Source organism: Taudactylus pleione, unplaced genomic scaffold (genome assembly GCF_031769625.1).
Source record: "Taudactylus pleione unplaced genomic scaffold, aTauple2 ptg001666l, whole genome shotgun sequence".
Classification (NCBI taxonomy): Eukaryota; Metazoa; Chordata; class Amphibia; order Anura; family Myobatrachidae; genus Taudactylus; species Taudactylus pleione.
Genome location: NW_028286063.1, coordinates 450,001 through 470,000, shown reverse-complemented (window position 1 = coordinate 470,000; position 20,000 = coordinate 450,001). Strand labels below are relative to the sequence as shown.

The 20,000-nt window shown below is 37.5% G+C and overlaps 10 non-coding genes and 64 pseudogenes across 10 annotated transcripts; all 74 read right to left on the bottom strand.

Annotated features, from left to right (window-relative positions):
- The window catches only part of LOC148441350 (5S ribosomal RNA), a 119-nt pseudogene extending 64 nt beyond the window's left edge, over positions 1-55 (bottom strand).
- Positions 56-171: 116 nt separating this feature from the next.
- LOC148441349 (5S ribosomal RNA) lies at positions 172-290 on the bottom strand (annotated as a pseudogene).
- Positions 291-405: 115 nt separating this feature from the next.
- Positions 406-524, bottom strand: LOC148441348 (5S ribosomal RNA). The gene has a single exon (XR_015876114.1). It is a non-coding gene; the product is annotated as a 5S ribosomal RNA (ribosomal RNA).
- Positions 525-639: 115 nt separating this feature from the next.
- Positions 640-758, bottom strand: LOC148441347 (5S ribosomal RNA; annotated as a pseudogene).
- A 116-nt stretch (positions 759-874) lies between these two features.
- Positions 875-993, bottom strand: LOC148441346 (5S ribosomal RNA; annotated as a pseudogene).
- A 351-nt stretch (positions 994-1,344) lies between these two features.
- On the bottom strand, positions 1,345-1,463 carry LOC148441345 (5S ribosomal RNA). Its single transcript, XR_015876142.1, has one exon. It is a non-coding gene; the product is annotated as a 5S ribosomal RNA (ribosomal RNA).
- A 349-nt stretch (positions 1,464-1,812) lies between these two features.
- On the bottom strand, positions 1,813-1,931 carry LOC148441344 (5S ribosomal RNA; annotated as a pseudogene).
- A 115-nt stretch (positions 1,932-2,046) lies between these two features.
- LOC148441343 (5S ribosomal RNA) lies at positions 2,047-2,165 on the bottom strand (annotated as a pseudogene).
- Positions 2,166-2,280: 115 nt separating this feature from the next.
- LOC148441342 (5S ribosomal RNA) lies at positions 2,281-2,399 on the bottom strand (annotated as a pseudogene).
- Positions 2,400-2,515: 116 nt separating this feature from the next.
- LOC148441341 (5S ribosomal RNA) lies at positions 2,516-2,634 on the bottom strand (annotated as a pseudogene).
- Positions 2,635-2,984: 350 nt separating this feature from the next.
- On the bottom strand, positions 2,985-3,104 carry LOC148441340 (5S ribosomal RNA; annotated as a pseudogene).
- A 350-nt stretch (positions 3,105-3,454) lies between these two features.
- LOC148441339 (5S ribosomal RNA) lies at positions 3,455-3,573 on the bottom strand (annotated as a pseudogene).
- Positions 3,574-3,689: 116 nt separating this feature from the next.
- On the bottom strand, positions 3,690-3,808 carry LOC148441338 (5S ribosomal RNA; annotated as a pseudogene).
- Positions 3,809-3,923: 115 nt separating this feature from the next.
- LOC148441337 (5S ribosomal RNA) lies at positions 3,924-4,042 on the bottom strand (annotated as a pseudogene).
- Positions 4,043-4,158: 116 nt separating this feature from the next.
- Positions 4,159-4,277, bottom strand: LOC148441336 (5S ribosomal RNA; annotated as a pseudogene).
- Positions 4,278-4,392: 115 nt separating this feature from the next.
- Positions 4,393-4,511, bottom strand: LOC148441335 (5S ribosomal RNA; annotated as a pseudogene).
- A 350-nt stretch (positions 4,512-4,861) lies between these two features.
- Positions 4,862-4,980, bottom strand: LOC148441334 (5S ribosomal RNA; annotated as a pseudogene).
- Positions 4,981-5,096: 116 nt separating this feature from the next.
- Positions 5,097-5,215, bottom strand: LOC148441333 (5S ribosomal RNA; annotated as a pseudogene).
- Positions 5,216-5,331: 116 nt separating this feature from the next.
- Positions 5,332-5,450, bottom strand: LOC148441332 (5S ribosomal RNA; annotated as a pseudogene).
- Positions 5,451-5,800: 350 nt separating this feature from the next.
- On the bottom strand, positions 5,801-5,919 carry LOC148441331 (5S ribosomal RNA; annotated as a pseudogene).
- Positions 5,920-6,035: 116 nt separating this feature from the next.
- On the bottom strand, positions 6,036-6,154 carry LOC148441330 (5S ribosomal RNA; annotated as a pseudogene).
- A 116-nt stretch (positions 6,155-6,270) lies between these two features.
- Positions 6,271-6,389, bottom strand: LOC148441329 (5S ribosomal RNA; annotated as a pseudogene).
- Positions 6,390-6,962: 573 nt separating this feature from the next.
- LOC148441328 (5S ribosomal RNA) lies at positions 6,963-7,081 on the bottom strand (annotated as a pseudogene).
- A 115-nt stretch (positions 7,082-7,196) lies between these two features.
- Positions 7,197-7,315, bottom strand: LOC148441327 (5S ribosomal RNA; annotated as a pseudogene).
- A 115-nt stretch (positions 7,316-7,430) lies between these two features.
- LOC148441326 (5S ribosomal RNA) lies at positions 7,431-7,549 on the bottom strand (annotated as a pseudogene).
- Positions 7,550-7,665: 116 nt separating this feature from the next.
- On the bottom strand, positions 7,666-7,784 carry LOC148441325 (5S ribosomal RNA; annotated as a pseudogene).
- Positions 7,785-7,900: 116 nt separating this feature from the next.
- Positions 7,901-8,019, bottom strand: LOC148441324 (5S ribosomal RNA; annotated as a pseudogene).
- A 350-nt stretch (positions 8,020-8,369) lies between these two features.
- On the bottom strand, positions 8,370-8,488 carry LOC148441323 (5S ribosomal RNA; annotated as a pseudogene).
- A 116-nt stretch (positions 8,489-8,604) lies between these two features.
- Positions 8,605-8,723, bottom strand: LOC148441322 (5S ribosomal RNA; annotated as a pseudogene).
- A 116-nt stretch (positions 8,724-8,839) lies between these two features.
- On the bottom strand, positions 8,840-8,958 carry LOC148441321 (5S ribosomal RNA). The gene has a single exon (XR_015876016.1). It is a non-coding gene; the product is annotated as a 5S ribosomal RNA (ribosomal RNA).
- Positions 8,959-9,074: 116 nt separating this feature from the next.
- On the bottom strand, positions 9,075-9,193 carry LOC148441320 (5S ribosomal RNA; annotated as a pseudogene).
- A 349-nt stretch (positions 9,194-9,542) lies between these two features.
- LOC148441319 (5S ribosomal RNA) lies at positions 9,543-9,661 on the bottom strand (annotated as a pseudogene).
- Positions 9,662-9,777: 116 nt separating this feature from the next.
- LOC148441318 (5S ribosomal RNA) lies at positions 9,778-9,896 on the bottom strand (annotated as a pseudogene).
- Positions 9,897-10,011: 115 nt separating this feature from the next.
- LOC148441317 (5S ribosomal RNA) lies at positions 10,012-10,130 on the bottom strand (annotated as a pseudogene).
- A 116-nt stretch (positions 10,131-10,246) lies between these two features.
- Positions 10,247-10,365, bottom strand: LOC148441316 (5S ribosomal RNA; annotated as a pseudogene).
- A 116-nt stretch (positions 10,366-10,481) lies between these two features.
- LOC148441315 (5S ribosomal RNA) lies at positions 10,482-10,600 on the bottom strand (annotated as a pseudogene).
- Positions 10,601-10,716: 116 nt separating this feature from the next.
- LOC148441314 (5S ribosomal RNA) lies at positions 10,717-10,835 on the bottom strand (annotated as a pseudogene).
- A 116-nt stretch (positions 10,836-10,951) lies between these two features.
- LOC148441313 (5S ribosomal RNA) lies at positions 10,952-11,070 on the bottom strand (annotated as a pseudogene).
- A 115-nt stretch (positions 11,071-11,185) lies between these two features.
- LOC148441312 (5S ribosomal RNA) lies at positions 11,186-11,304 on the bottom strand (annotated as a pseudogene).
- Positions 11,305-11,420: 116 nt separating this feature from the next.
- LOC148441311 (5S ribosomal RNA) lies at positions 11,421-11,539 on the bottom strand. The gene has a single exon (XR_015876182.1). It is a non-coding gene; the product is annotated as a 5S ribosomal RNA (ribosomal RNA).
- A 115-nt stretch (positions 11,540-11,654) lies between these two features.
- LOC148441310 (5S ribosomal RNA) lies at positions 11,655-11,773 on the bottom strand (annotated as a pseudogene).
- A 116-nt stretch (positions 11,774-11,889) lies between these two features.
- Positions 11,890-12,008, bottom strand: LOC148441309 (5S ribosomal RNA; annotated as a pseudogene).
- Positions 12,009-12,123: 115 nt separating this feature from the next.
- LOC148441308 (5S ribosomal RNA) lies at positions 12,124-12,242 on the bottom strand (annotated as a pseudogene).
- A 116-nt stretch (positions 12,243-12,358) lies between these two features.
- On the bottom strand, positions 12,359-12,477 carry LOC148441307 (5S ribosomal RNA; annotated as a pseudogene).
- A 116-nt stretch (positions 12,478-12,593) lies between these two features.
- LOC148441306 (5S ribosomal RNA) lies at positions 12,594-12,712 on the bottom strand (annotated as a pseudogene).
- Positions 12,713-12,827: 115 nt separating this feature from the next.
- LOC148441305 (5S ribosomal RNA) lies at positions 12,828-12,946 on the bottom strand (annotated as a pseudogene).
- A 116-nt stretch (positions 12,947-13,062) lies between these two features.
- On the bottom strand, positions 13,063-13,181 carry LOC148441304 (5S ribosomal RNA). The gene has a single exon (XR_015875927.1). It is a non-coding gene; the product is annotated as a 5S ribosomal RNA (ribosomal RNA).
- Positions 13,182-13,296: 115 nt separating this feature from the next.
- On the bottom strand, positions 13,297-13,415 carry LOC148441303 (5S ribosomal RNA; annotated as a pseudogene).
- A 116-nt stretch (positions 13,416-13,531) lies between these two features.
- LOC148441302 (5S ribosomal RNA) lies at positions 13,532-13,650 on the bottom strand (annotated as a pseudogene).
- A 115-nt stretch (positions 13,651-13,765) lies between these two features.
- On the bottom strand, positions 13,766-13,884 carry LOC148441301 (5S ribosomal RNA; annotated as a pseudogene).
- Positions 13,885-14,000: 116 nt separating this feature from the next.
- Positions 14,001-14,119, bottom strand: LOC148441300 (5S ribosomal RNA; annotated as a pseudogene).
- A 116-nt stretch (positions 14,120-14,235) lies between these two features.
- Positions 14,236-14,354, bottom strand: LOC148441299 (5S ribosomal RNA; annotated as a pseudogene).
- Positions 14,355-14,470: 116 nt separating this feature from the next.
- Positions 14,471-14,589, bottom strand: LOC148441298 (5S ribosomal RNA; annotated as a pseudogene).
- Positions 14,590-14,705: 116 nt separating this feature from the next.
- LOC148441297 (5S ribosomal RNA) lies at positions 14,706-14,824 on the bottom strand (annotated as a pseudogene).
- Positions 14,825-14,935: 111 nt separating this feature from the next.
- Positions 14,936-15,054, bottom strand: LOC148441296 (5S ribosomal RNA; annotated as a pseudogene).
- A 116-nt stretch (positions 15,055-15,170) lies between these two features.
- On the bottom strand, positions 15,171-15,289 carry LOC148441295 (5S ribosomal RNA; annotated as a pseudogene).
- A 350-nt stretch (positions 15,290-15,639) lies between these two features.
- On the bottom strand, positions 15,640-15,758 carry LOC148441294 (5S ribosomal RNA; annotated as a pseudogene).
- Positions 15,759-15,874: 116 nt separating this feature from the next.
- LOC148441293 (5S ribosomal RNA) lies at positions 15,875-15,993 on the bottom strand (annotated as a pseudogene).
- Positions 15,994-16,109: 116 nt separating this feature from the next.
- Positions 16,110-16,228, bottom strand: LOC148441292 (5S ribosomal RNA). Its single transcript, XR_015876098.1, has one exon. It is a non-coding gene; the product is annotated as a 5S ribosomal RNA (ribosomal RNA).
- A 115-nt stretch (positions 16,229-16,343) lies between these two features.
- LOC148441291 (5S ribosomal RNA) lies at positions 16,344-16,462 on the bottom strand. Its single transcript, XR_015876014.1, has one exon. It is a non-coding gene; the product is annotated as a 5S ribosomal RNA (ribosomal RNA).
- A 116-nt stretch (positions 16,463-16,578) lies between these two features.
- Positions 16,579-16,697, bottom strand: LOC148441290 (5S ribosomal RNA). The gene has a single exon (XR_015876181.1). It is a non-coding gene; the product is annotated as a 5S ribosomal RNA (ribosomal RNA).
- Positions 16,698-16,813: 116 nt separating this feature from the next.
- Positions 16,814-16,932, bottom strand: LOC148441289 (5S ribosomal RNA; annotated as a pseudogene).
- Positions 16,933-17,048: 116 nt separating this feature from the next.
- Positions 17,049-17,167, bottom strand: LOC148441288 (5S ribosomal RNA; annotated as a pseudogene).
- Positions 17,168-17,283: 116 nt separating this feature from the next.
- LOC148441287 (5S ribosomal RNA) lies at positions 17,284-17,402 on the bottom strand. Its single transcript, XR_015876078.1, has one exon. It is a non-coding gene; the product is annotated as a 5S ribosomal RNA (ribosomal RNA).
- A 116-nt stretch (positions 17,403-17,518) lies between these two features.
- On the bottom strand, positions 17,519-17,637 carry LOC148441286 (5S ribosomal RNA). Its single transcript, XR_015876012.1, has one exon. It is a non-coding gene; the product is annotated as a 5S ribosomal RNA (ribosomal RNA).
- Positions 17,638-17,752: 115 nt separating this feature from the next.
- On the bottom strand, positions 17,753-17,871 carry LOC148441285 (5S ribosomal RNA; annotated as a pseudogene).
- A 116-nt stretch (positions 17,872-17,987) lies between these two features.
- On the bottom strand, positions 17,988-18,106 carry LOC148441284 (5S ribosomal RNA; annotated as a pseudogene).
- A 116-nt stretch (positions 18,107-18,222) lies between these two features.
- LOC148441283 (5S ribosomal RNA) lies at positions 18,223-18,341 on the bottom strand (annotated as a pseudogene).
- Positions 18,342-18,458: 117 nt separating this feature from the next.
- LOC148441282 (5S ribosomal RNA) lies at positions 18,459-18,577 on the bottom strand (annotated as a pseudogene).
- Positions 18,578-18,688: 111 nt separating this feature from the next.
- LOC148441281 (5S ribosomal RNA) lies at positions 18,689-18,807 on the bottom strand (annotated as a pseudogene).
- Positions 18,808-18,923: 116 nt separating this feature from the next.
- Positions 18,924-19,042, bottom strand: LOC148441280 (5S ribosomal RNA; annotated as a pseudogene).
- A 116-nt stretch (positions 19,043-19,158) lies between these two features.
- Positions 19,159-19,277, bottom strand: LOC148441279 (5S ribosomal RNA; annotated as a pseudogene).
- A 351-nt stretch (positions 19,278-19,628) lies between these two features.
- Positions 19,629-19,747, bottom strand: LOC148441278 (5S ribosomal RNA; annotated as a pseudogene).
- A 115-nt stretch (positions 19,748-19,862) lies between these two features.
- Positions 19,863-19,981, bottom strand: LOC148441277 (5S ribosomal RNA; annotated as a pseudogene).
- Positions 19,982-20,000: the final 19 nt, after the last annotated feature.

The window sequence follows — 20,000 nt, the reverse complement described above, 5'->3', positions numbered from 1 at the left end:
ATAGTTTCCAAGATCAGACGAGATTTGGCATGTCCAGTGTGGTTTGGCTGTAAGTGCTCAAAAACATTAAATTTAGACCTCTATTACTTCTTAACTCAAGTAAATTCATTGATAAGTTGAAAAAATTAAATTTAAAATGTAATAGAAAAGAATGTTATGGCACTATAAAATTACCTACAGCACCTGGTAATCCCAGGTGGTCTCCCATCCAAGTACTAACCAGGCCCAACACTGCATAGCTTCCAAGATAAGACGAGATTGGGCATGTCCAGTGTGGTTTGGCTGTAGGTGCTCAAAAATATTAACTTTAGACCTCTTTTACATCTTAACTCAAGTAAATTCAATGATAAGTTGAAAAATGAAATGTAAAATGTAATAGAAAAGAATGTTATGGCAGTATAAAATTACCTACAGCACCTGGTATTCCCAGGTGGTCTCCCATCCAAGTACTAACCAGGCCCAACACTGCATAGCTTCCAAGATCAGATGAGATTGGGCATGTCCAGTGTGGTTTTGCTGTAGGTGCTCAAAAACATTAACTTTAGACCTCTTTTACTTCTTAACTCAAGTAAATTCAATGATAAGTTGAAAAATTAAATGTAAAATGTAATAGAAAAGAATGTTTTGGCAGTATAAAATTACCTACAGCACCTGGTATTCCCAGGAGGTCTCCCATCCAAGTACTAACCAGGCCCAACACTGCATAGCTTCCAAGATCAGACGAGATTGGGCATGTCCAGTGTCGTTTGGCTGTAGGTGTTCTAAAACATTAACTTTAGACCTCAATTACTTCTTAACTCAAGTAAATTCATTGATAAATTGAAAAAATTAAATTTAAAATGTAATAGAAAAGAATTTTATGGCAGTATAAAATTACCTACAGCACCTGGTATTCCCAGGTGGTCTCCCATCCAAGTACTAACCAGGCCCAACACTGCATAACTTCCAAGATAAGACGAGATTGGGCATGTCCAGTGTGGATTGGCTGTAGGTGGTCAAAAACATTAACTTTAGACCTCTATTACTTCTTAACTCAAGTAAATTCATTGATAAGTTGAAAAAATTAAATGTAAAATGTAATAGAAAAGAATGTTATGGCAGTATAAAATTACCTACTGCACCTGGTTTTCCCAGGTGGTCTCCCATCCAAGTACTGACCATTCACAACACTGCATAGCTTCCAAGATCAAACGACATTGGCCATGTCCAGTGTGGTTTGGCTATAGGTGCTGAAGAATATTAACTTTAGACCTCTTTTACTTCTTAACTCAAGTAAATTCATTGCTAAGTTGAAAAAATGAAATGTAAAATGTTATAGAAAAGAATGTTATGGCTATATAAAATTACCTACAGCACCTGGTATTCCCAGGTGGTCTCCCATCCAAGTACTAACCAGGCCCAACACTGCATAGCTTCCAAGATCAGACGAGATTGGGCATGTCCAGTGTGGTTTGGCTGTAGATGCTAAAAGCCTTAACTTTAGACATCTTTTACTTCTTAACTCAAGTAAATTCATTGATAAGTTGAAAAAATTAAATGTAAAATGTAATAGAAAAGAATGTTATGGCAGTATAAAATTACCTACAGCACCTGGTATTCCCAGGTGGTCTCCCATCCAAGTACTGACCATGCCCAACACTGCATAGCTTCAATATCAAATGACATTGGCCATGTCCAGTGTGGTTTGGCTATAGGTGCTGAAAAATATTAACTTTAGACGTCTTTTACTTCTTAACTCAAGTAAATTCATTGCTAAGTTGAAAAAATGTAATGTAAAATGTAATAGAAAAGAATGTTATGGCTATATAAAATTACCTACAGCACCAGTTATTCCCAGGTGGTCTCCCATCCAAGTACTAACCAGGCCCAACACTGCATAGCTTCCAAGATCAGACGAGATTGGACATGTCCAGTGTGGTTTGGATATAGGAGCTAGAAACCTTAACTTTAGACCTCTTTTACTTCTTAACTCAAGTAAATTCATTGATAAGTTGAAAAAATTAAATGTAAAATGTAATAGAAAAGACTGTTATGGCAGTATAAAATTACCTACAGCACCTGGGATTCCTAGGTGGTCTCCCATCCAAGTACTAACCAGGTCCAACACTGCATAGCTTCCAAGATCAGACGAGATTGGGCATGTCCAGTGTGGTTTGGCTGTAGGTGCTCAAAAACATTAACTTTAGACCTCTTTTACTTCTTAACTCAAGTAAATTCATTGATAAGTTGAAAAATTAAATGTAAAATGTAATAGAAAAGAATGTTATGGCTGCATAAAATTACCTACAGCACCTGGTATTCCCAGGTGGTCTCCCATCCAAGTACTAACCAGGCCCAACACTGCATAGCTTCCAAGAACAGATGAGATTTGGCATGTCCAGTGTGGTTTGGCTGTAGGTGCTCAAAAACATTAACTTTAGACCTCTATTACTTCTTAACTCAAGTAAATTCATTGATAAGTTGAAAAAATTAAATTTAAAATGTAAAAGAAAAGAATGTTATGGCACAATAAAATTACCTACAGCACCTGGTAATCCCAGGTGGTCTCCCATCCAAGTACTAACCAGGCCCAACACTGCATAGCTTCCAAGATAAGATGAGATTGGGCATGTCCAGTGTGGTTTGGCTGTAGGTACTCAAAAACATTAACTTTAGACCTATTTTACTTCTTAACTCAAGTAAATTCATTGATAATTTGAAAAAATGAAATGTAAATGTAATAGAAAAGAATGTTTTGGTTGTCTAAAATTACCTACAGCACCTGGTATTCCCAGGTTGTCTCCCATCCAAGTACAAATGAGGCCCAACACTGCATAGCTTCCAAAATCAGACGAGTTTGGGCATGTCCAGTGTGGTTTGGCTGTAGCTGCTCAAAAGCATTAAATTTAGACCTCTATTACTTCTTAACTCAAGTAAATTCATTGATAAGTTGAAAAAATTAAATGTAAAATGTAATAGAAAAGAATGTTATGGCAGTATAAAATTACCTACAGCTCCAGGTATTCCCAGGTGGTCTCCCATCCAAGTACTAACCAGGCCCCAACACTGCATAGCTTCCAAGATCAGACGAGATTGGGCATGTCCACTGTGGTTTGGCTGTAGGTGCCCAAAAGCGTTAAATTTAGACCGCTTTTACTTCTTAACTCAAGTAAATTCATTGATAAGTTGAAAAAATTAAATGTAAAATGTAATAGAAAAGAATGTTATGGCAGTATAAAATTAACTACTGCAGCTGGTTTTCCCAGGTGGTCTCCCATCCAAGTACTGACCAAGCCCAACACTGCATAGCTACCAAGATAAGACGAGATGGGGCATGTCCAGTGTGGATTGGCTGTAGGTGCTCAAAAGTATTAACTTTAGACCTCTTTTACTTCTTAACTCAAGTAAATTCAATGATAAGTTGAAAAATTATATGTAAAATGTAATAGAAAAGAATGTTATGGCAGTATAAAATTACCTACAGCTCCTGGTATTCCCAGGTGGTCTCCCATCCAAGAACTAACCAGGCCCAACACTGCATAGCTTCCAAGATCAGATGAGATTGGGCATGTCCAGTGTGGTTTGGCTGTAGGTGTTCTAAAACATTAACTTTAGACCTCAATTACTTCTTAACTCAAGTAAATTCATTGATAAGTTGAAAAAATTAAATTTAAAATGTAATAGAAAAGAATGTTATGGCAGTATAAAATTACCTACAGCACCTGGTAATCCCTGGTGGTCTCCCCTCCGAGTACTAACCAGGCCCAACACTGCATAGCTTCCAAGTACAGACGAGATTGGGCATGTCCAGTGTGGTTTGGCTGTAGGTGCTCAAAAACATTAACTTTAGACCTCTTTTACTTCTTAACTCAAGTAAATTCAATGATAAGTTGAAAAATGAAATGTAAAATGTAGTAGAAAAGAATGTTATGGCAGTATAAAATTACCTACAGCACCTGGTGTTCCCAGGTGTTCTCCCATCCAAGTACTAACCAGGCCCAACACTGCATAGCTTCCAAGATCAGACGAGATTGGGCATGTCCAGTGTGGTTTGGCTGTAGGTGCTCAAAAGCATTAACTTTAGACCTCTTTTACTTCTTAACTCAAGTAAATTCATTGATAAGTTGAAAAAATTAAATGTAAAATGTAATAGAAAATAATGTTATGGCAGTATAAAATTACCTACAGCTCCAGGTATTCCCAGGTGGTCTCCCATCCAAGTACTAACCAGGCCCAACACTGCATAGCTTCCAAGATCAGACGAGATTGGGCATGTCCACTGTGGTTTGGATGCAGGTGCTCAAAAGCGTTAAATTTAGACCGCTTTTACTTCTTAACACAAGTAAATTCATTGATAATTTGAAAAATTAAATGTAAAATGTAATAGAAAAGAAAGTTATGGCAGTATAAAATTACCTACAGCACCTGGGATTCCTAGGTAGTCTCCCATCCAAGTACTAACCAGTCCCAACACTGCATAGCTTCCAAGATCAGACGAGATTGGGCATGTCCAGTGTGGTTTGGCTGTAGGTGCTCAAAAGCATTAACTTTAGACCTCTATTACTTCTTAACTCAAGTAAATTCATTGATAAGTTGAAAAAATTAAATGTAAAATGTAATAGAAAAGAATGTTATGGCAGTATAAAATTACCTACTGCAGCTGGTTTTCCCAGGTGGTCTCCCATCCAAGTACTGACCATGCCCAACACTGAATAGCTACCAAGATAAGACGAGATGGTGAATGTCCAGTGTGGATTGGCTGTAGGTGCTCAAAAGTATTAACTTTAGACCTCTTTTACTTCTTAACTCAAGTAAATTCAATGATAAGTTGAAAAATTAAATGTAAAATGTAATGGAAAAGAATGTTATGGCAGTATAAAATTACCTACAGCTCCTGGTATTCCCAGGTGGTCTCCCATCCAAGTACTAACCAGGCCCAACACTGCATAGCTTCCAAGATCAGACGAGATTGGGCATGTCCAGTGTGGTTTGGCTGTAGGTGCTCAAAACCATTATCTTTAGACCTCTATTACTTCTTAACTCAAGTAAATTCATTGATAAGTTGAAAAAATTAAATTTAAAATGTAATAGAAAAGAATGTTATGGCAGTATAAAATTACCTACAGCACCTGGGATTCCTAGGTGGACTCCTATCCAAGTACTAAACAGGTCCAACACTGCATAGCTTCCAAGATCAGACGAGATTGGGCATGTCCAGTGTGGTTTGGCTGTAGGTGCTCAAAAACATTAACTTTAGACCTCTTTTACTTCTTAACTCAAGTAAATTCATTGATAAGTTGAAAAAATTAAATGTAAAATGTAATAGAAAAGAATGTTATGGCTGCATAAAATTACCTACAGCACCTGGTATTCCCCGGTGGTCTCCCATCCAAGTACTAACCAGGCCCAACACTGCATAGCTTCCAAGATCAGACGAGATTGGGCATGTCCAGTGTGGTTTGGCTGTAGGTGCTCAAAAACATTAACTTTAGACCTCTATTACTTCTTAACTCAAGTAAATTCATTGATAAGTTGAAAAAATTTAATGTAAAATGTAATAGAAAAGAATGTTATGGCAGTATAAAATTACCTACTGCAGCTGGTTTTCCCAGGTGGTCTCCCATCCAAGTACTGACCATGCCCAACACTGAATAGCTACCAAGATAAGACGAGATGGGGAATGTCCAGTGTGGATTGGCTGTAGGGGCTCAAAAGTATTAACTTTAGACCTCTTTTACTTCTTAACTCATGTAAATTCAATGATAAGTTGAAAAATTAAATGTAAAATGTAATGGAAAAGAATGTTATGGCAGTATAAAATTACCTACAGCTCCTGGTATTCCCAGGTGGTCTCCCATCCAAGTACTAACCAGGCACAACACTGCATAGCTTCCAAGATCAGACGAGATTGGGCATGTCCAGTGTGGTTTGGCTGTAGGTGCTCAAAAACATTATCTTTAGACCTCTATTACTTCTTAACTCAAGTTAATTCATTGATAAGTTGAAAAAATTAAATTTAAAATGTAATAGAAAAGAATGTTATGGCAGTATAAAATTACCTACAGCACCAGGGATTCCTAGGTGGTCTCCTATCCAAGTACTAAACAGGTCCAACACTGCATAGCTTCCAAGATCAGATGAGATTGGGCATGTCCAGTGTGGTTTGGCTGTAGGTGCTCAAAAACATTAACTTTAGACCTCTTTTACTTCTTAACTCAAGTAAATTCATTGATAAGTTGAAAAAATTAAATGTAAAATGTAATAGAAAAGAATGTTATGGCTGCATAAAATTACCTACAGCACCTGGTATTCCAGGTTGGTCTCCCATCCAAGTACTAACCAGGCCCAACACTGCATAGCTTCCAAGATCAGACGAGATTGGGCATGTCCAGTGTGGTTTGGCTGTAGGTGCTCAAAAACATTAACTTTAGACCTCTATTACTTCTTAACTCAAGTAAATTCATTGATAATTTGAACAAATTAAATTTAAAATGTAATAGAAAAGAATGTTATGGCAGTATAAAATTACCTACAGCACCTGGTAATCTCCCATCCAAGTACTAACTAGGCCCAACACTGCATAGCTTCCAAGTTCAGACGAGATTGGGCATGTCCAGTGTGGTTTGGCTGTAGGTGCTAGAAACCTTAACTTTAGACCTCTTTTACTTCTTAACTCAAGTAAATTCATTGATAAGTTGAAAAAATAAATGTAAAATGTAATAGAAAATAATGTTATGGCAGTATAAAATTAACTACTGCAGCTGGTTTTCCCAGGTGGTCTCCCATCCAAGTACTGACCATGCCCAACACTGCATAGCTACCAAGATAAGATGAGATGGGGCATGTCCAGTGTGGATTGGCTGTAGGTGCTCAAAAGTATTAACTTTAGACCTCTTTTACTTCTTAACTCAAGTAAATTCAATGATAAGTTGAAAAATTAAATGTAAAATGTAATAGAAAAGAATGTTATGGCAGTATAAAATTACCTACAGCTCCTGGTATTCCCAGGTGGTCTACCATCCAAGTACTAACCAGGCCCAACACTGCATAGCTTCCAAGATCAGACGAGATTGGGCATGTCCAGTGTGGTATGGCTGTAGGTGTTCTAAAACATTAACTTTAGACCTCAATTACTTCTTAACTCAAGTAAATTCATTGATAAGTTGAAAAAATTAAATTTAAAATGTAATAGAAAAGAATGTTATGGCAGTATAAAATACCTACAGCACTTGGTAATCCCTGGTGGTCTCCCCTCCGAGTACTAACCAGGCCCAACACTGCATAGCTTCCAAGTACAGACGAGATTGGGCATGTCCAGTGTGGTTTGGCTGTAGGTGCTCAAAAACATTATCTTTAGACCTCTTTTAATTCTTAACTCAAGTAAATTCAATGATAAGTTGAAAAATGAAATGTAAAATGTAATAGAAAAGAATGTTATGGCAGTATAAAATTACCTACAGCACCTGGTATTCCCAGGTGGTCTCCCATCCAAGTACTAACCAGGCCCAACACTGCATAGCTTCCAAGATCAGACAAGATTGGGCATGTCCAGTGTGGTTTGGCTGTAGGTGCTCAAAACCATTAACTTTAGACCTCTTTTACTTCTTAACTCAAGTAAATTCATTGATAAGTTGAAAAAATGAAATGTAAAATGTAATAGAAAATAATGTTATGGCAGTATAAAATTACCTACAGCTCCAGGTATTCCCAGGTGGTCTCCCATCCAAGTACTAACCAGGCCCAACACTGCATAGATTCCAAGATCAGACGAGATTGGGCATGTCCACTGTGGTTTGGATGTAGGTGCTCAAAAGCGTTAAATTTAGACCGCTTTTACTTCTTAACACAAGTAAATTCATTGATAATTTGAAAAAATTAAATGTAAAATGTAATAGAAAAGAAAGTTATGGCAGTATAAAATTACCTACAGCACCTGGGATTCCTAGGTAGTCTCCCATCCAAGTACTAACCAGTCCCAACACTGCATAGCTTCCAAGATCAGACGAGATTGGGCATGTCCAGTGTGGTTTGGCTGTAGGTGCTCAAAAGCATTAACTTTAGACCTCTATTACTTCTTAACTCAAGTAAATTCATTGATAAGTTGAAAAAATTAAATGTAAAATGTAATAGAAAAGAATGTTATGGCAGTATAAAATTACCTACTGCAGCTGGTTTTCCCAGGTGGTCTCCCATCCAAGTACTGACCATACCCAACACTGAATAGCTACCAAGATAAGACGAGATGGGGAATGTCCAGTGTGGATTGGCTGTAGGTGCTCAAAAGTATTAACTTTAGACCTCTTTTACTTCTTAACTCAAGTAAATTCAATGATAAGTTGAAAAATTAAATGTAAAATGTAATGGAAAAGAATGTTATGGCAGTATAAAATTACCTACAGCTCCTGGTATTCCCAGGTGGTCTCCCATCCAAGTACTAACCAGGCCCAACACTGCATAGTTTCCAAGATCAGACGAGATTGGGCATGTCCAGTGTGGTTTGGCTGTAGGTGCTCAAAAACATTATCTTTAGACCTCTATTACTTCTTAACTCAAGTAAATTCATTGATAAGTTGAAAAAATTAAATTTAAAATGTAATAGAAAAGAATGTTATGGCAGTATAAAATTACCTACAGCACCTGGGATTCCTAGGTGGACTCCTATCCAAGTACTAAACAGGTCCAACACTGCATAGCTTCCAAGATCAGACGAGATTGGGCATGTCCAGTGTGGTTTGGCTGTAGGTGCTCAAAAACATTAACTTTAGACCTCTTTTACTTCTTAACTCAAGTAAATTCATTGATAAGTTGAAAAAATTAAATGTAAAATGTAATAGAAAAGAATGTTATGGCTGCATAAAATTACCTACAGCACCTGGTATTCCCAGGTGGTCTCCCATCCAAGTACTAACCAGGCCCAACACTGCATAGCTTCCAAGATCAGACGAGATTGGGCATGTCCAGTGTGGTTTGGCTGTAGGTGCTCAAAAACATTAACTTTAGACCTCTATTACTTCTTAACTCAAGTAAATTCATTGATAATTTGAACAAATTAAATTTAAAATGTAATAGAAAAGAATGTTATGGCAGTATAAAATTACCTACAGCACCTGGTAATCTCTGGTGGTATCCCATCCAAGTACTAACCAGGCCCAACACTGCATAGCTTCCAAGTTCAGACGAGATTGGTCATGTCCAGTGTGGTTTGGCTGTAGGTGCTAGAAACCTTAACTTTAGACCTCTTTTACTTCTTAACTCAAGTAAATTCATTGATAAGTTGAAAAAATTAAATGTAAAATGTAATAGAAAAGAATGTTATGGCAGTATAAAATTAACTACTGCAGCTGGTTTTCCCAGGTGGTCTCCCATCCAAGTACTGACCATGCCCAACACTGCATAGCTACCAAGATAAGATGAGATGGGGCATGTCCAGTGTGGATTGGCTGTAGGTGCTCAAAAGTATTAACTTTAGACCACTTTTACTTCTTAACTCAAGTAAATTCAATGATAAGTTGAAAAGTTAAATGTAAAATGTAATAGAAAAGAATGTTATGGCAGTATAAAATTACCTACAGCTCCTGGTATTCCCAGGTGGTCTCCCATCCAAGTACTAACCAGGCCCAACACTGCATAGCTTCCAAGATCAGACGAGATTGGGCATGTCCAGTGTGGTTTGGCTGTAGGTGTTCTAAAACATTAACTTTAGACCTCAATTACTTCTTAACTCAAGTAAATTCATTGATAAGTTGAAAAAATTAAATTTAAAATGTAATAGAAAAGAATGTTATGGCAGTATAAAATTACCTACAGCACCTGGTAATCCCTGGTGGTCTCCCCTCCGAGTACTAACCAGGCCCAACACTGCATAGCTTCCAAGTACAGACGAGATTGGGCATGTCCAGTGTGGTTTGGCTGTAGGTGCTCAAAAACATTAACTTTAGACCTCTTTTACTTCTTAACTCAAGTAAATTCAATGATAAGTTGAAAAATGAAATGTAAAATGTAATAGAAAAGAATGTTATGGCAGTATAAAATCACCTACAGCACCTGGTATTCCCAGGTGGTCTCCCATCCAAGTACTAACCAGGCCCAACACTGCATAGCTTCCAAGATCAGATGAGATTGAGCATGTCCAGTCTGGTTTGGCTGTAGGTGCTCAAAACCATTAACTTTAGACCTCTTTTACTTCTTAACTCAAGTAAATTCATTGATAAGTTGAAAAAATTAAATGTAAAATGTAATAGAAAATAATGTTATGGCAGTATAAAATTACCTACAGCTCCAGGTATTCCCAGGTGGTCTCCCATCCAAGTACTAACCAGGCCCAACACTGCATAGCTTCCAAGATCAGACGAGATTGGGCATGTCCACTGTGGTTTGGATGTAGGTGCTCAAAAGCGTTAAATTTAGACCACTTTTACTTCTTAACACAAGTAAATTCATTGATAATTTGAAAAAATTAAATGTAAAATGTAATAGAAAAGAAAGTTATGGCAGTATAAAATTACCTACAGCACCTGGGATTCCTAGGTAGTCTCCTATCCAAGTACTAAACAGGTCCAACACTGCATAGCTTCCAAGATCAGACGAGATTGGGCATGTCCAGTGTGGTTTGGCTGTAGGTGCTCAAAAACATTAACTTTAGACCTCTTTTACTTCTTAACTCAAGTAAATTCATTGATAAGTTGAAAAAATTAAATGTAAAATGTAATAGAAAAGAATGTTATGGCTGCATAAAATTACCTACAGCACCTGGTATTCCAAGGTGGTCTCCCATCCAAGTACTAACCAGGCCCAACACTGCATAGCTTCCAAGATCAGACGAGATTGGGCATGTCCAGTGTGGTTTGGCTGTAGGTGCTCAAAAACATTAACTTTAGACCTCTATTACTTCTTAACTCAAGTAAATTCATTGATAAGTTGAACAAATTAAATTTAAAATGTAATAGAAAAGAATGTTATGGCAGTATAAACTTACCTACAGCACCTGGTAAACCCTGGTGGTCTCCCATCCAAGTACTAACCAGGCCCAACACTGCATAGCTTCCAAGTTCAGACGAGATTGGGCATGTCCAGTGTGGTTTGGCTGTAGGTGCTCAAAAACATTAACTTTAGACCTCTTTTACTTCTTAACTCAAGTAAATTCAATGATAAGTTGAAAAATGAAATGTAAAATGTAATAGAAAAGAATGTTATGGCAGTATAAAATTACCTACAGCACCTGGTATTCCCAGGTGGTCTCCCATCCAAGTACTAACCAGGCCCAACACTGCATAGCTTCCAAGATCAGACGAGACTGGGCATGTCCAGTGTGGTTTGGGTGTAGATGCTCATAACCATTATCTTTAGACCTCTTTTACTTCTTAACTCAAGTAAATTCATAGATAAGTTGAAAAAAATAAAAGTAAAATGTAATAGAAAAGAATGTTATGGCAGTATAAAATTACCTACAGCACCTGGTATTCCCAGGTGGTCTCCCATCCAAGTACTAACCAGGCCCAACACTGCATAGTTTCCAAGATCAGACGAGATTGGGCATGTCCAGTGTGGTTTGGCTGTAGGTGCCCAAAAGCATTAACTTTAGACCTCTTTTACTTCTTAACTCAAGTAAATTCAATGATAAGTTGTAAAATTAAATGTAAAATATAATAGAAAAGAATGTTATGGCAGTATAAAATTACCTACAGCACCTGGTATTCCCAGGTGGTCTCCAATCCAAGTACTAACCAGGCCCAACACTGCATAGCTTCCAAGATCAGACAAGATTGGGCATGTCCAGTGTGGTTTGGCTGTAGGTGCGCAAAAGCATTAACTTTAGACCTCTATTACTTCTTAACTCAAGTAAATTCATTGATAAGTTGAAAAAATTAAATGTAAAATGTAATAGAAAAGAATGTTATGGCAGTATAAAATTACCTACAGCTCCTGGTATTCCCAGGTGGTCTCCAATCCAAGTGCTAACCAGGCCCAACACTGCATAGCTTCCAAGATCAGACGAGATTGGGCATGTCCAGTGTGGTTTGGCTGTAGGTGCTCAAAAACATTAACTTTAGACCTATTTTAATTCTTAACTCAAGTAAATTCAATGATAAGTTGTAAAATTAAATGTAAAATATAATAGAAAAGAATGTTATGGCAGTATAAAATTACCTACAGCTCATGGTATTCCCAGGTGGTCTCCCATCCAAGTACTAACCAGGCCCAACACTGCATAGCTTCCAAGATCAGACAAGATTGGGCATGTCCAGTGTGGTTTGGCTGTAGGTGCGCAAAAGCATTAACTTTAGACCTCTATTACTTCTTACTTCAAGTAAATTCATTGATAAGTTGAAAAAATTAAATGTAAAATGTAATAGAAAAGAATGTTATGGAAGTATAAAATTAACTACAGCACCTGTTATTGCCAGGTGGTCTCCCATCCAAGTACTAACCAGGCCCAACACTGCATAGCTTCCAAGATCAGACGAGATTGGGCATGTCCAGTGTGGTTTGGCTGTAGGTGCTCAAAAACATTAACTTTAGACCTCTATTACTTCTTAACTCAAGTAAATTCATTGATAAGTTGAACAAATTAAATTTAAAATGTAATAGAAAAGAATGTTATGGCAGTATAAACTTACCTACAGCACCTGGTAATCTCTGGTGGTCTCCCATCCAAGTACTAACCAGGCCCAACACTGCATAGCTTCCAAGATCAGACGAGATTGGGCATGTCCAGTGTGGTTTGGCTGTAGGTGCTCAAAAACATTAACTTTAGACCTCTTTTACTTCTTAACTCAAGTAAATTCAATGATAAGTTGAAAAATGAAATGTAAAATGTAATAGAAAAGAATGTTATGGCAGTATAAAATTACCTACAGCACCTGGTATTCCCAGGTGGTCTCCCATCCAAGTACTAACCAGGCCCAACACTGCATAGCTTCCAAGATCAGACGAGACTGGGCATGTCCAGTGTGGTTTGGGTGTAGATGCTCATAACCATTATCTTTAGACCTCTTTTACTTCTTAACTCAAGTAAATTCATAGATAAGTTGAAAAAAATAAAAGTAAAATGTAATAGAAAAGAATGTTATGGCAGTATAAAATTACCTACAGCACCTGGTATTCCCAGGTGGTCTCCCATCCAAGTACTAACCAGGCCCAACACTGCATAGTTTCCAAGATCAGACGGGATTGGGCATGTCCAGTGTGGTTTGGCTGTAGGTGCCCAAAAGCATTAACTTTAGACCTCTTTTACTTCTTAACTCAAGTAAATTCAATGATAAGTTGTAAAATTAAATGTAAAATATAATAGAAAAGAATGTTATGGCAGTATAAAATTACCTACAGCACCTGGTATTCCCAGCTGGTCTCCAATCCAAGTACTAACCAGGCCCAACACTGCATAGCTTCCAAGATCAGACAAGATTGGGCATGTCCAGTGTGGTTTGGCTGTAGGTGCGCAAAAGCATTAACTTTAGACCTCTATTACTTCTTAACTCAAGTAAATTCATTGATAAGTTGAAAAAATTAAATGTAAAATGTAATAGAAAAGAATGTTATGGCAGTATAAAATTACCTACAGCTCCTGGTATTCCCAGGTGGTCTCCAATCCAAGTGCTAACCAGGCCCAACACTGCATAGCTTCCAAGATCAGACGAGATTGGGCATGTCCAGTGTGGTTTGGCTGTAGGTGCTCAAAAACATTAACTATAGACCTCTATTACTTCTTAACTCAAGTAAATTCAATGAGAAGTTGTAAAATTAAATGTAAAATATAATAGAAAAGAATGTTATGGCAGTATAAAATTACCTACAGCTCATGGTATTCCCAGGTGGTCTCCCATCCAAGTACTAACCAGGCCCAACACTGCATAGCTTCCAAGATCAGACAAGATTGGGCATGTCCAGTGTGGTTTGGCTGTAGGTGCGCAAAAGCATTAACTTTAGACCTATATTACTTCTTAACTCAAGTAAATTCATTGATAAGTTGAAAAAATTAAATGTAAAATGTAATAGAAAAGAATGTTATGGAAGTATAAAATTAACTACAGCACCTGGTATTGCCAGGTGGTCTCCCATCCAAGTACTAACCAGGCCCAACACTGCATAGCTTCCAAGATCAGATGAGATTGGGCATGTCCAGTGTGGTTTGGCTGTAGGTGCTCAAAAACATTAACTTTAGACCTCTTTTACTTCTTAACTCAAGTAAATTTATTGATAAGTTGAAAAAATTAAATGTAAAATGTTCTAGAAAAGAATGTTATGGCAGTATAAAAATACCTACAGCACCTGGTATTCCCAGGTGGTCTCCCATCCAAGTACAAACCAGGCCAAACACTGCAGAGCTTCCAAGATCAGACGAGATTGGGCATGTCCAGTGTGGTTTGACTGTAGGTGCTCAAAAACATTAACTTTAGACATCTTTTACTTCTTAACTCAAGTAAATTCATTGACAAGTTGAAAAAATTAAATGTAAAATTTAATAGAAAAGAATGTTATGGCAGTATAAAATTACCTACAGCACCTGATATTCCCAGGTGGTCTCCCATTCAAGTACTAACCAGGCCCAACACTGCATAACTTCCAAGATCAGACGAGATTGGGCATGTCCAGTGTGGTTTGGCTATAGGCGCTCAAAAACATTAAATTTAGACCTCTTTTACTTCTTAACTCAAGTAAATTAATTGATAAGTTGAAAAAATGTAATGTAAAATGTAATAGAAAAGAATGTTATGGCTATATAAAATTACCTACAGCACCAGGTATTCCTAGGTGGTCTTCCATCCAAGTACTATCCAGGCCCAACACTGCATAGCTTCCAATATCAGACGAGTTTGGGCATGTCCAGTGTGGTTTGGCTGTAGGTGCTCAGAGACATTAACTTTAGACCTCTTTTACTTCTTTACTCAAGTAAATTCATTGATAAGTTGAAAAAATTAAATGTAAAATGTAATAGACTGTTATGGCAGTATAAAATTACCTACAGCACCTGGGATTCCTAGGTGGTCTCCCATCCAAGTACTAACCAGGCCCAACACTGCAGAGCTTCCAAGATCAGACGAGATTGGGCATGTCCACTGTGGTTTGGCTGTAGGTGCTCAAAAACATTAACTTTAGACCTCTTTTACTTCTTTACTCAAGTAAATTCACTGATAAGTTGAAAAAATTAAATGTAAAATGTAATAGAAAAGAATGTTATGGCAGTATAAAATTACCTACAGAACCTGGGATTTCTAGGTGGTCTCCCATCCAAGTACAAACCAGTCCCAACACTGCATAGCTTCCAAGATCAGATGAGATTGGGTATGTCCAGTGTGGTTTGGCTGTAGGTGCTCAAAAACATTAACTTTAGACCTCTATTACTTCTTAACTCAAGTAAATTCATTGATAAGTTGAAAAAATTAAATGTAAAATGTAATAGAAAAGAATGTTATGGCAGTATAAAATTACCTACTGCAGCTGGTTTCCCCAGGTGGTCTCCCATCCAAGTACTGACCATGCCCAACACTGCATAGCTACCAAGATAAGACGAGATGGGGCATGTCCAGTGTGGATTGGCTGTAGGTGCTCAAAAGTATTAACTTTAGACCTCTTTTACTTCTTAACTCAAGTAAATGCAATGATAAGTAGAAAAATTAAATGTAAAATGTAATAGAAAAGAATATTATGGCAGTATAAAATTACCTACAGCTCCTGGTATTCCCAGGTGGTCACCCATCCAAGTACTAACCAGGCCCAACACTGCATAGCTTCCAAGATCAGACGAGATTGGGCATGTCCAGTGTGGTTTGGCTGCAGGTGCTCAAAAACATTAACTTTAGACCTCTTTTACTTCTTAACTCAAGTAAATTCATTGATAAGTTGAAAAAATTTAATTTAAAATGTAATAGAAAAGAATGTTATGGCAGTATAAAATTACCTACAGCACCTGGGATAACTAGGTGGTCTCCTATCCAAGTACTAAACAGGTCCAACACTGCATAGCTTCCAAGATCAGACGAGATTGGGCATGTCCAGTGTGGTTTGGCTGTAGGTGCTCAAAAACATTAACTTTAGACCTCTTTTACTTCTTAACTCATGTAAATTCATTGATAAGTTGAAAAAATTAAATGTAAAATGTTATAGAAAAGAATGTTATGGCTGCATAAAATTACCTACAGCACCTGGTATTCCCAGGTGGTCTCCCATCCAAGTACTAACCAGGCCCAACACTGCATAGCTTCCAAGATCAGACGAGATTGGGTATGTCAAGTGTGGTTTGGCTGTAGGTGCTCAAAAACATTAACTTTAGACCTCTTTTACTTCTTAACTCAAGTAAATTCAATGATAAGTTGAAAAATGAAATGTAAAATGTAATAGAAAAGAATGTTATTGCAGTATAAAATTACCTACAGCACCTGGTATTCCCAGGTGGTCTCCCATCCAAGTACTAACCAGGCCCAACACTGCATAGCTTCCAAGATCAGACGAGATTGGGCATGTCCAGTGTGGTTTGGCTGTAGGTGCTCAAAACCATTAACTTTAGACCTCTTTTACTTCTTAACTCAAGTAAATTCATTGATAAGTTGAAAAAATTAAATGTAAAATGTAATAGAAAAGAATGTTATGGCAGTATAAAATTACCTACAGCACCTGGTATTCCCAGGTGGTCTCCCATCCAAGTACTAACCAGGCCCAACACTGCATAGTTTCCAAGATCAGACGAGATTGGGCATGTCCAGTGTGGTTTGGCTGTAGGTGCCCAAAAGCATTAAATTTATACCGCTATTACTTCTTAACTCAAGTAAATTCATTGATAAGTTGAAAAAATTTAATGTAAAATGTAATAGAAAAGAATGTTATGGCTATATAAAATTACCTACAGCACCAGGGATTCCTAGGTGGTCTCCCATCCAAGTACTATCCAGGCCCAACACTGCATAGCTTCCAATATCAGACGAGATTGGGCATGTCCAGTGTGGTTTGGCTGTAGGTGCTCAAAGACATTAACTTTAGACCTCTTTTACTTCTTTACTCAAGTAAATTCATTGATAAGTTGAAAAAATTAAATGTAAAATGTAATAGAAAAGAATGTTATGGCAGTATAAAATTACCTACAGAACCTGGGATTCCTAGGTAGTCTCCCATCCAAGTACAAACCAGTCCCAACACTGCATAGCTTCCAAGATCAGACGAGATTGGGCATGTCCAGTGCGGCTTGGCTGTAGGTGCTCAAAACCATTAACTTTAGACCTCTTTTATTTCTTAACTCAAGTAAATTCATTGATAAGTTGAAAAAATTAAATGTAAAATGTAATAGAAAAGAATGTTATGGCAGTATAAAATTACCTACAGCACCTGGTATTCCCAGGTGGTCTCCCATCCAAGTACTATCCAGGCCCAACACTGCATAGTTTCCAAGATCAGACGAGATTGGGCATGTCCAGTGTGGTTTGGCTGTAGGTGCCCAAAAGCATTAAATTTATACCGCTATTACTTCTTAACACAAGTAAATTCATTGATAAGTTGAAAAAATTAAATGTAAAATGTAATAGAAAAGAATGTTATGGCAGTATAAAATTACCTACAGCACCTGGTATTCCCAGGTGGTCTCCCATCCAAGTACTAACCAGGCCCAACACTGCATAGCTTCCAAGATCAGACGAGATTGGGCATGTCCAGTGTGGTTTGGCTGTAGGTGCTCAAAAACATTAACTTTAGACCTCTTTTACTTCTTAACTCAAGTAAATTCAATGATAAGTTGTAAAATTAAATGTAAAATATAATAGAAAAGAATGTTATGGCAGTATAAAATTACCTACAACTCCTGGTATTCGCAGGTGGTCTCCCATCCAAGTACTAACCAGGCCCAACACTGCATAGCTTCCAAGATCAGACAAGATTGGTCATGTCCAGTGTGGTTTGGCTGTAGGTGCGCAAAAGCGTTAACTTTAGACCTCTATTACTTCTTAACTCAAGTAAATTCATTAATAAGTTGAAAAAATTAAATGTAAAATGTAATAGAAAAGAATGTTATGGCAGTATAAAATTACCTACAGCACCTGGTATTCCCAGGTGGTCACACATCCAAGTACTAACCAGGCCCAACACTGCATAGCTTCCAAGATCAGATGAGATTGGGCATGTCCAGTGTGGTTTGGCTGTAGGTGCTCAAAAACATTAACTTTAGACCTCTTTTACTTCTTAACTCAAGTAAATTCATTGATAAGTTGAAAAAATTAAATGTAAAATGTTCTAGAAAAGAATGTTATGGCAGTATAAAATTACCTACAGCACCTGGTATTCCCAGGTGGTCTCCCATCCAAGTACAAACCAGGCCAAACACTGCATAGCTTCCAAGATCAGATGAGATTGGGCATGTCCAGTGTGGTTTGACTGTAGGTGCTCAAAAACATTAACTTTAGACATCTTTTACTTCTTAACTCAAGAAAATTCATTGATAAGTTGAAAAAATTAAATGTAAAATTTAATAGAAAAAGAATGTTATGGCTATATAAAATTACCTACAGCACCAGGGATTCCTAGGTGGTCTCCCATCCAAGTACTATCCAAGCCCAACAGTGCATAGCTTCCAATATCAGACGAGATTGGGCATGTCCAGTGTGGTTTGGCTGTAGGTGCTCAAAGACATTAACTTTAGACCTCTTTTACTTCTTTCCTCAAGTAAATTCATTGATAAGTTGAAAAAATTAAATGTAAAATGTAATAGACTGTTATGGCAGTATAAAATTACCTACAGCACCCGGGATTCCTAGGTGGTCTCCCATCCAAGTACTAACCAGGCCCAACACTGCATAGCTTCCAAGATCAGACGAGATTGGGCATGTCCACTGTGGTTTGGCTGTTGGTGCTCAAAAACATTAACTTTAGACATCTTTTACTTCTTTACTCAAGTAAATTCATTGATAAGTTGAAAAAATTAAATGTAAAATGTAATAGAAAAGAATGTTATGGCAGTATAAAATTACCTACAGAACCTGGGATTCCTAGGTAGTCTTCCAACCAAGTACAAACCAGTCCCAACACTGCATAGCTTCCAAGATCAGACGAGATTGGGCATGTCCAGTGTGGTTTGGCTGTAGGTGCTCAAAAACATTAACTTTAGACCTGTATTACTTCTTAACTCAAGTAAATTCATTGATAAGTTGAAAAAATTAAATGTAAAATGTAATAGAAAAGAATGTTATGGCAGTATAAAATAACCTACTGCACCAGGTTTTCCCAGGTGGTCTCCCATCCAAATACTGACCAGGCCCAACACTGCATAGCATCCAAGATAAGACGAGATTGGGCATGTCCAGTGTGGATTGGCTGTAGGTGGTCAAAAACATTAACTTTAGACCTCTATTACTTCTTAACTCAAGTAAATTCATTGATAACTTGAAAAAATTAAATGTAAAATGTAATAGAAAAGAATGTTATGGCAGTATAAAATTACCTACTGCACCTGGTTTTCCCAGGTGGTCTCCCATCCAAGTACTGACCATTCCCAACACTGCACAGCTTCCAAGATCAAACGACATTGGCCATGTCCAGTGTGGTTTGGCTATAGGTGCTGAAAAATGTTAACTTTAGACCTCTTTTACTTCTTAACTCAAGTAAATTCATTGCTAAGTTGAAAAAATGTAATGTAAAATGTAATAGAAAAGAATGCTATGGCTATATAAAATTACCTACAGCACCTGGTATTCCCAGGTGGTCTCCCATCCAAGTACTAACCAGGTCCAACACTGCACAGCTTCCAAGATCAGACGAGATTGGGCATGTCCAGTGTGGTTTGGCTGTAGGTGCTAAAAGCCTTAACTTTAGACCTCTTTTACTTCTTAACTCAAGTAAATTCATTGATAAGTTGAAAAAAATAAATGTAAAATGTAATAGAAAAGAATGTTATGGCAGTAAAAAGTTACCTACAGCACCTGGTATTTCCAGGTGGTCTCCCATCCAAGTACTGACCATGCCCAACACTGCATAGCTTCCAAGATCAAACGACATTGGCCATGTCCAGTGTGGTTTGGCTATAGGTGCTGAAAACTATTAACTTT